Raw genomic sequence first — 12,289 nt, forward strand, 5'->3', positions numbered from 1 at the left:
ATACCTCCCCCACACACTGAAATCCTGCCCCACAGACTGACACCCTTCCCCACACACTGAAACCCCTACCCCACATACTGAAACCCCTTCCCCACACACTGAAACACCTTCCCCACACACCGAAACCCATTCCGCACACTGTTAAACCCTTCCCCACACACTGAAACCCCCTCCCCACACATTGAAACCCCTTCCCCACACACTGAATCCCCTTCCCCACACACTTAAACGCCATCTGCACACAATGAAACACCTTCCCCACACACTGAAACCCCTTCCCCACATACTGAAACACCTTCCGCACAAACTGAAACCCCATCCGCACACACTGAAACACCTTCCCCACACACTGAATCCCCTTCCCCACATACTGAAACACCTTCCCCACACACTGAAACGCCTTCCACACACACTGAAATACCTTCCCCACACACTGAAACCCCTTCCCTACACACTGAAACACATCCCCACACACTGAAACCCCTTCCCCACACACTGAAACACACCCCCCACACTGAAACGCCTTCCCCACACACTGAAACACTTCCCCACACACAGAAACAACATCCCCACTCACTGAAACCCCTTCCCCAAATACTGAAACCCCTTCTGCACTCAGTGAAATCCTTCCCCACACACTGAAACCCCTTCCCCACACACTGAAACCCCTTCCCCACACACTGAAACTCCTTCCCCACACACTGAAACACCTTCCCCACACACAGAAACCTCTTCCGCACACACTGAAACCCTTCCCCACACACTGCAACCCCTTTCCCACACACTGAAACCCCGTCCCCAGACACTGTAATCCTTCCCCACACACTGAAACACTTCCCCACACACTGAAACCCCTTCCCCACACACTGAAACCCCTTCCCCACACACTGAAACCCTTCCCCACACACTGAAACCCTTCCCCACACACTGAAATCCCTTTCCCACATACTGCAACCCCTTCCCCACAAACTGAAACCCCTTCCCCACAAACTGAATACCCTTCCGCACACAATGAAACACCTTCCCCACACGCTGAAACAACTTCCCCACACACTGAATCCCCTTCCACACAAACTGAAACCCCTTCCTCACACAATGAAACAGCTTCCCCACACACTGAAACCCCTTCCTCACACACTGAAACACCTTCTGCACACACTGAAACCCCTTCCGCACACACTGAAACACCTTCCCCACACACTGAAACCCCTTCCCCACACAATGAAACACCTTCCACACACACTGAAACACCTTCCCCACACACTGAAACCACTTCCCCACACACAGAAACCCTTTCCGCACACAGTGAAACCCTTCCCCACACACTGAAACACATTCCCCAAACACTGAAACACAACCCTACACACTGAAACCCCTTCCCCACACAATGAAACCCATCCCCACAAACTTAAACCACTTCCCCACACACTGAAACCACTTCCCTACACACTGAATCCCCTTCCCCACAAACTGAAACCCCTTCCACACACAATGAAACAGCTTCCCCACAAACTGAAACCCCTTCCCCACACACTGAAACACCTTCCGCACACACTGAAACCCCTTCCACACACACTGAAACCCATCCCCACAGACTGAAACCCCTTCATCACACACTGAAACCCCTTCCCCACACACTGAAACACATTCCCACACACAGAAACACCTTCCCCACACACTGAAACCCATTCCGCACACACTGAAACCCATTCCCACACACTGAAACCCATCCCGACACACTGAAACGCAACCCCACACACTGAAACAACTTCCCCACACACTGAACCCCTTCCCCACACACTGTAACACATCCCCACACACTGAAACATCTTCCCCACACACTGAAATCACTTCCCCACTCACTGAAACACCTCCCACACACACTGAACCCCTTCCCCACACACTGTAACACATCCCCACACACTGAAACATCTTCCCCACACACTGAAATCACTTCCCCACTCACTGAAACACCTCCCCCACACACTGAACCCCTTCCCCACACACTGTAACACATCCCCACACACTGAAACACCTTCCCCACAAACTGAAATCCCTTCCCCACACACTGAAATCACTTCCCCACTCACTGAAACACCTCCCCCACACACTGAACCCCTTCCCCACACACTGTAACACATCCCCACACACTGAAACACCTCCCCCACACACTGAAACACCTTCCCCACAAACTGAAATCCCTTCCCCACACACTGAAATACCTTCCCCAGACACTGAAACACCTTCCCCACACACTGATACCCCTTCACCACACAGTGAAACCCTACCCCACACACTGAAACCTCTTCCCCACGCACTGAAACACCTTCCACACAAACTGAAACACCTCCACCACACACCGAAACCCCTTCCGCACACACTGTAACACATTCCCCACACACTGAAACACCTTCCCAACAAACTGAAACCCCTTGCGCACACACTGAAACCCATCCCCCACACTGAAACCCATCCCCACACACTGAAACACCTTCCCCACACACTGAAACACCTCCACCACACACCGAAACCCCTTCCGCACACACTGTAACACATTCCCCACACACTGAAACACCTTCCCAACAAACTGAAACCCCTTGCGCACACACTGAAACCCATCCCCACACACTGAAACCCATCCCCACACACTGAAACCCTTCCCCACACACTGAAACACCTTCCCAACAAACTGAAACCCCTTGCGCACACACTGAAACCCATCCCCACACACTGAAACCCATCCCCACACACTGAAACCCCTTCCCCACACACAGAAACACATCCCCACACACTGAAACCCATCCCCACACACTGAAACGCAACCCCACACACTGAAACACCTTCCCCACACACTGAACCCCTTCCCCACACACTGTAACACATCCCCACACACTGAAACATCTTCCCCACACACTGAAACCACTTCCCCACTCACTGAAACATCTCCCCCACACACGGAAACACCTTCCCCACCAACTGAAATCCCTTCCCCACACACTGCAATACCTTCCCCAGACACTGAAACACCTTCCCCACACACTGATACACCTTCACCACACAGTGAAACCCTGCCCCACACACGGAAACCTCTTCCCCACGCACTGAAACCCCTTCCACACAAACTGAAACACCTTCCCCACACACTGAAACACCTCCCCCACACACCGAAAACCCTTCCGCACACACTGTAACACATTCCCCACACACTGAAACCCTTCCTCACACACAGATACCCCTTCCGCACACACTGAAACCCTTCCCCACACACTGCAACCCTTCCCCACACACTGAAACCCCTACCCCACATACTGAAACACCTTCCCCACACACCGAAACCCATTCCCCACACATTGAGACCACTTCCCCACACACTGAATTCCCTTCCACACACAATGAAACACCTTCCCCACACAATGAAACACCTTCCGCACACACAGAATCCCCTTCCCCACACACTGAAACGCCTTCCGCACACAATGAAACACCTTCCCCACACACTGAAACACCTTCCCCACAGACTGACACATCTTCCGCACAAACTGAAACCCCATCCGCACGCACTGAAACACCTTCCCCACACACTGAATCCCCTTCCCCACATACTGAGACACCTTCCCCACACACTGAAACGCCTTCCACACACACTGAAATACCTTCCGCACACACTGAAACCCCTTCCCCACACACTGAAACACATCCCCACACACTGAAACCCCTTCCCCACAAACTAAAACCCTTCCCCACACACTGAGACCCCTTCCACACCCATTGAAATACCTCCCCCACACACTGAAACCCTGCCCCACAGACTGACACCCTTCCCCACACACTGAAACCCCTACCCCACATACTGAAACCCCTTCCCCACACACTGAAACACCTTCCCCACACACCGAAACCCATTCCGCACACTGTTAAACCCTTCCCCACACACTGAAACCCCCTCCCCACACATTGAAACCCCTTCCCCACACACTGAATCCCCTTCCCCACACACTTAAACGCCATCTGCACACAATGAAACACCTTCCCCACACACTGAAACACCTTCCCCACACACTGAAACCCCTTCCCCACATACTGAAACACCTTCCGCACAAACTGAAACCCCATCCGCACACACTGAAACACCTTCCCCACACACTGAATCCCCTTCCCCACATACTGAAACGCCTTCCCCACACACTGAAACGCCTTCCACACACACTGAAATACCTTCCCCACACACTGAAACCCCTTCCCTACACACTGAAACACATCCCCACACACTGAAACCCCTTCCCCACACACTGAAACACATCCCCACACACTGAAACGCCTTCCCCACACACTGAAACACTTCCCCACACACTGAAACAACATCCCCACACACTGAAACCCCTTCCCCAAACACTGAAACCCCTTCTGCACTCAGTGAAATCCTTCCCCACACAATGAAACCCCTTCCCCACACACTGAAACTCCATCCCCACACACTGAAACACCTTCCCCACACACAGAAACCCCTTCCACACACACTGAAACCCTTCCCCACACACTGAAACCCCTTTCCCACACACTGAAACCCCGTCCCCAGACACTGTAATCCTTCCCACACACTGAAACACTTCCCCACACACTGAAACCCCTTCCCCACACACTGAAACACCTTCCCCACACACCGAAACCCATTCCGCACACTGTTAAACCCTTCCCCACACACTGAAACCCCCTCCCCACACACTGAAACACATCCCCACACACTGAAACGCCTTCCCCACACACTGAAACACTTCCCCACACACTGAAACAACATCCCCACACACTGAAACCCCTTCCCCAAACACTGAAACCCCTTCTGCACTCAGTGAAATCCTTCCCCACACAATGAAACCCATTCCCCACACACTGAAACTCCATCCCCACACACTGAAACCCCTTCCCCACACACAGAAACCCCTTCCGCACACACTGAAACCCTTCCCCACACACTGAAACCCCTTTCCCACACACTGAAACCCCGTCCCCAGACACTGTAATCCTTCCCACACACTGAAACACTTCCCCACACACTGAAACCCCTTCCCCACACACTGAAACACCTTCCCCACACACCGAAACCCATTCCGCACACTGTTAAACCCTTCCCCACACTCTGAAACCCCCTCCCCACACATTGAAACCCCTTCCCCACACAATGAAACACCTACCGCACACACAGAATCCCCTTCCCCACACACTGAATCCCCTTCCCCACGTACTGAAACACCTTCCCCACGTACTGAAACGCCTTCCCCACAAACTGAAACGCCTTCCACACACACTGAAATACCTTCCCCACACACTCTGAAACCCCTTCCACACACACTGAAACACATCCCCACACACTGAAACCCCTTCGCCACACACTGAAACACATCCCCACACACTGAAACGCCTTCCCCACACACTGAAACACTTCCCCACACACTGAAGCACCATCCCCACACACTGAAACCCCTTCCCCAAACACTGAAACCCCTTCTGCACTCAGTGAAATCCTTCCCCACACACTGAAACCCCTTCCCCACACACTGAAACACCTTCCCCACACACTGAAACACCTTCCCCACACACTGAAACACCTTCCCCAAACACTGAAACACCTTCCCCACAAACTGAAATCACTTCCCCACTCACTGAAACACCTCCCCCACACACTGAACCCCTTCCCCACACACTGAAACATCTTCCCCACACACTGAAATCACTTCCCCACTCACTGAAACACCTCCCCCACACACTGAAACACCTTCCCCACAAACTGAAATCCCTTCCCCACACACTGAAATACCTTCCCCAGACACTGAAACACCTTCCCCACACACTGATACCCCTTCACCACACAGTGAAACCCTACCCCACACACTGAAACCTCTTCCCCACGCACTGAAATACCTCCACCACACACCGAAACCCCTTCCGCACACACTGTAACACATTCCCCACACACTGAAACCCTTCCCCACACACTGAAACACCTTCCCAACAAACTGAAACCCCTTGCGCACACACTGAAACCCATCCCCACACACTGAAACCCATCCCCACACACTGAAACCCCTTCCCCACACACTGAAACACATCCCACACACAGAAACACCTTCCCCACACACTGAAACATCTTCCGCACACACTGAAACCCATCCCCACACACTGAAACCCATCCCCACACACTGAAACGCAACCCCACACACTGAAACACCTTCCCCACACACTGAACCCCTTCCCCACACACTGTAACACATCCCCACACACTGAAACATCTTCCCCACACACTGAAACCACTTCCCCACTCACTGAAACATCTCCCCCACACACGGAAACACCTTCCCCACAAACTGAAATCCCTTCCCCACACACTGCAATACCTTCCCCAGACACTGAAACACCTTCCCCACACACTGATACACCTTCACCACACAGAGAAACCCTGCCCCACAAACGGAAACCTCTTCCCCACGCACTGAAACCCCTTCCACACAAACTGAAACACCTTCCCCACACACTGAAACACCTCCCCCACACACCGAAACCCCTTCCGCACACACTGTAACACATTCCCCACACACTGAAACCCTTCCACACACACAGATACCCCTTCCGCACACACTGAAACCCTTCCCCACACACTGCAACCCTTCCCCACACACTGAAACCCCTACCCCACAGACTGAAACACCTTCCCCACACACCGAAACCCATTCCCCACACATTGAAACCACTTCCCCACACACTGAATTCCCTTCCACACACAATGAAACACCTTCCCCACACAATGAAACACCTTCCGCACACACAGAATCCCCTTCCCCACACACTGAAACGCCTTCCGCACACAATGAAACACCTTCCCCACACACTGAAACACCTTCCCCACACACTGACACACCTTCCGCACAAACTGAAACCCCATCCGCACGCACTGAAACACCTTCCCCACACACTGAATCCCCTTCCCCACATACTGAGACACCTTCCCCACACACTGAAACGCCTTCCACACACACTGAAATACCTTCCGCACACACTGAAACCCCTTCCCCACACACTGAAACACATCCCCACACACTGAAACCCCTTCCCCACAAACTAAAACCCTTCCCCACACACTGAGACCCCTTCCACACCCATTGAAATACCTCCCCCACACACTGAAACCCTTCCCCACAGACTGACACCCTTCCCCACACACTGAAACCCCTACCCCACATACTGAAACCCCTTCCCCACACACTGAAACACCTTCCCCACACACCGAAACCCATTCCGCACAGTGTTAAACCCTTCCCCACACACTGAAACCCCCTCCCCACACATTGAAACCCCTTCCCCACACACTGAATCCCCTTCCCCACACACTTAAACGCCATCTGCACACAATGAAACACCTTCCCCACACACTGAAACCCCTTCCCCACATACTGAAACACCTTCCGCACAAACTGAAACCCCATCCGCACACACTGAAACACCTTCCCCACACACTGAATCCCCTTCCCCACATACTGAAACACCTTCCCCACACACTGAAACGCCTTCCACACACACTGAAATACATTCCCCAAACACTGAAACCCCTTCCCTACACACTGAAACACATCCCCACACACTGAAACCCCTTCCCCACACACTGAAACACATCCCCACACACTGAAACGCCTTCCCCACACACTGAAACACTTCCCCACACACTGAAACAACATCCCCACACACTGAAACCCCTTCCCCAAACACTGAAACCCCTTCTGCACTCAGTGAAATCCTTCCCCACACAATGAAACCCCTTCCGCACACACTGAAACCCTTCCCCACACACTGAAACCCCTTTCCCACACACTGAAACCCCGTCCCCAGACACTGTAATCCTTCCCACACACTGAAACACTTCCCCACACACTGAAACCCCTTCCCCACACACTGAAACACCTTCCCCACACACCGAAACCCATTCCGCACACTGTTAAACCCTTCCCCACACACTGAAACCCCCTCCCCACACATTGAAACCCCTTCCCCACACACTGAATACCCTTCCACACACAATGAAACACCTTCCCCACACAATGAAACACCTACCGCACACACAGAATCCCCTTCCCCACACACTGAATCCCCTTCCCCACGTACTGAAACACCTTCCCCACGTACTGAAACACCTTCCCCACAAACTGAAACGCCTTCCACACACACTGAAATACCTTCCCCACACACTCTGAAACCCCTTCCACACACACCGAAACACATCCCCACACACTGAAACCCCTTCGCCAGACACTGAAACACATCCCCACACACTGAAACGCCTTCCCCACACACTGAAACACTTCCCCACACACTGAAGCACCATCCCCACACACTGAAACCCCTTCTCCAAACACTGAAACCCCTTCTGCAATCAGTGAAATCCTTCCCCACACACTGAAACCCCTTCCCCACACACTGAAACTCCTTCCCCACACACTGAAACACCTTCCCCACACACAGAAACCCCTTCTGCACACACTGAAACCCTTCCCCACACACTGAAACCCCTTTCCCACACACTGAAACCCCCTCCCCAGACACTGTAATCCTTCCCCACACACTGAAACACTTCCCCACACACTGAAACACCTTCCCCACACACTGAAACCCCTTCCCCACACACTGAAACACTTCCCCACACACTGAAACACTTCCCCACACACTGAAACACCTTCCCCACACACTGAAACACCTTCCCCACACACTGAAACCCCTTTCCCACACACTGAAACCCCGTCCCCAGACACTGTAATCCTTCCCCACACACTGAAACACTTCCCCACACACTGAAACACCTTCCCCACACACTGAAACCCCTTCCCCACACACTGAAACACCTTCCCCACATACTGCAACCCCTTCCCCACAAACTGAAACCCCTTCCCCACACACTGAATACCCATCCGCACACAATGAAACACCTTCCCCACACACTGAAACAACTTCCCCACACACTGAATCCCCTTCCCCACAAACTGAAACCCCTTCCGCACACAATGAAACAGCTTCCCCACACACTGAAACCCATTCCCCACACACTGAAACACCTTCCGCACACACTGAAACCCCTTCCCCACACACTGAAACCCCATCCCCACACACTGAAACACCTTCCCCACACACTGAAACCCCTTCCGCCCACACTGAAACCCTTCCCCACACACTGAAACCCCTTTCCCACACACTGAAACCCCGTCCCCAGACACTGTAATCCTTCCGCACACACTGAAACACTTCCCCACACACTGAAACCCCTTCCCCACTCACTGAAACCCCTTCCTCACACACTGAACCCCTTCCCCACACACTGAAACCCTTCCCCACACACTGAAACCCCTTCCCCTCATACTGCAACCCCTTCCCCACAAACTGAAACCCCTTCCCCACACGGTGAATATCCTTCCGCACACAATGAAACACCTTACCCACACACTGAAACAACTTCCCCACACACTGAATCCCCTTCCCCACAAACTGAAACCCCTTCCGCACACAATGAAACAGCTTCCCCACATACTGAAACCCCTTCCCCACACACTGAAACACCTTCCGCACACACTGAAACCCCTTCCCCACACACTGAAACCCCTTCCTCACACACTGAAACCCCTTCCCCACACTCTTAAACCCCTTCCACACACACTGAAACACCTTCCCCACACACTGAAACCACTTCCCCACACACAGAAACCCTTTCCGCACACAGTGAAACCCTTCTCCACACACTGAAACACATTCCCCAAACACTGAAACACATCCCTACACACTGAAACCCCTTCCCCACACAATGAAACCCATCCCCACAAACTGAAACCACTTCCCCGCACACTGAAACCACTTCACTACACACTGAATCACCTTCCGCACACAATGAAACACCTTCCCCACACAATGAAACACCTTCCCTACACACTGAAACCACATCCCCACACACTGAAACCCCTTCCGCACACAAGGAAACACCTTCCCCACTCACTGAAATCCCTTCCCCGCACACTGAAACACCTTCCCCACACACTGAAACCCTTCCGCACACTCTGCAACCCCTTCCCCACACACTGAAACACCTTCCCCACACACTGAAACCCCTTCCCCACACACTGAAACCCCTTCCCCACACACTGAAACACCTTCCCCAAACACTGAAACCACTTCCGCATGCACTGAAATCCATCCCGACACACTGAAACCCCATCCCCATACTCTGAAACAAATCCCCACTCTCTGAAACCCCTTCCCCACACACTGAAACCCCATCCACACACACTGAAACACCTTCCCCACACACTGAATCCCCTTCCCCACATACTGAAACACCTTTCCCACACACTGAAACGCCTTCCACACACACTGAAATACCTTCCCCACACACTGAAACCCCTTCCCCACACTGAAACACATCCCCACACACTGAAACCCCTTCCCCACACACTGAAACACATCCCCACACACTGAAACGTCTTCCCCACACACTGAAACACTTCCCCACACACTGAAACACCATCCCCACACACTGAAACCCCTTCCCCAAACACTGAAACCCCTTCTGCACTCAGTAAAATCCTTCCCCACACACTGAAACCCCATCCCCACACACTGAAACTCCTTCCCCACACACTGAAACACCTTCCCCACACACAGAAACCCCTTCCGCACACACTGAAACCCTTCCCCACACACTGAAACCCCTTCCACACACACTGAAACCCTGTCCCCAGACACTGTAATCCTTCCCCACACACTGAAACACTTCCCCACACACTGAAACAACTTCCCCACACACTGAAACGCTTCCCCAAACACTGAAACCCCTTCCCCACATTCTGCAACCCCTTCCCCACAAACTGAAACCCCTTCCCCACACACGGAATACCCTTCTGCACACAAACTGAAACACCTTCCCCACACACTGAAACAACTTCCCCACACACTGAATCCCCTTCCCCACAAACTGAAACCCCTTCCGCACACAATGAAACAGCTTCCCCACACACTGAAACCCCTTCCCCACACACTGAAACACCTTCCGCACACACTGAAACCCCTTCCGCACACACTGAAACACCTTCCCCACACACTTAAACCCTTTCCCCACACACTGAAACCCCTTCCCCACACTCTTAAACCCCTTCCACACACACTGAAACACCTTCCCCACACACTGAAACCCCTTCCCCACACACAGAAACCCTTTCCGCACACAGTGAAACCCTTCCCCACACACTGAAACACATTCCCCAAACACTGAAACACATCCCTACACACTGAAACCCCTTCCCCACACAATGAAACCCATCCCCACAAACTGAAACCAGTTCCACACACACTGAAACCACTTCACTACACTCTGAATCACCTTCCGCACACAATGAAACACCTTCCCCACACAAGGAAACACCTTCCCTACACACTGAAACCACATCCCCACACACTGAAACCCCTTCCGCACACAAGGAAACACCTTCCCCACTCACTGAAATCCCTTCCCCACACACTGAAACACCTTCCCCACACACTGAAACGCTTCCCCAAACACTGAAACCCCTTCCCCACATTCTGCAACCCCTTCCCCACAAACTGAAACCCCTTCCCCACACACGGAATACCCTTCTGCACACAAACTGAAACACCTTCCCCACACACTGAAACAACTTCCCCACACACTGAATCCCCTTCCCCACAAACTGAAACCCCTTCCGCACACAATGAAACAGCTTCCCCACACACTGAAACCCCTACCCCACACACTGAAACACCTTCCGCACACACTGAAACCCCTTCCGCACACACTGAAACACCTTCCCCACACACTTAAACCCTTTCCCCACACACTGAAACCCCTTCCCCACACTCTTAAACCCCTTCCACACACACTGAAACACCTTCCCCACACACTGAAACCCCTTCCCCACACACAGAAACCCTTTCCGCACACAGTGAAACCCTTCCCCACACACTGAAACACATTCCCCAAACACTGAAACACATCCCTACACACTGAAACCCCTTCCCCACACAATGAAACCCATCCCCACAAACTGAAACCAGTTCCACACACACTGAAACCACTTCACTACACTCTGAATCACCTTCCGCACACAATGAAACACCTTCCCCACACAAGGAAACACCTTCCCTACACACTGAAACCACATCCCCACACACTGAAACCCCTTCCGCACACAAGGAAACACCTTCCCCACTCACTGAAATCCCTTCCCCACACACTGAAACACCTTCCCCA

This window comes from Heterodontus francisci, chromosome 33 (assembly GCF_036365525.1).
Source record: "Heterodontus francisci isolate sHetFra1 chromosome 33, sHetFra1.hap1, whole genome shotgun sequence".
Lineage (NCBI taxonomy): Eukaryota > Metazoa > Chordata > Chondrichthyes > Heterodontiformes > Heterodontidae > Heterodontus > Heterodontus francisci.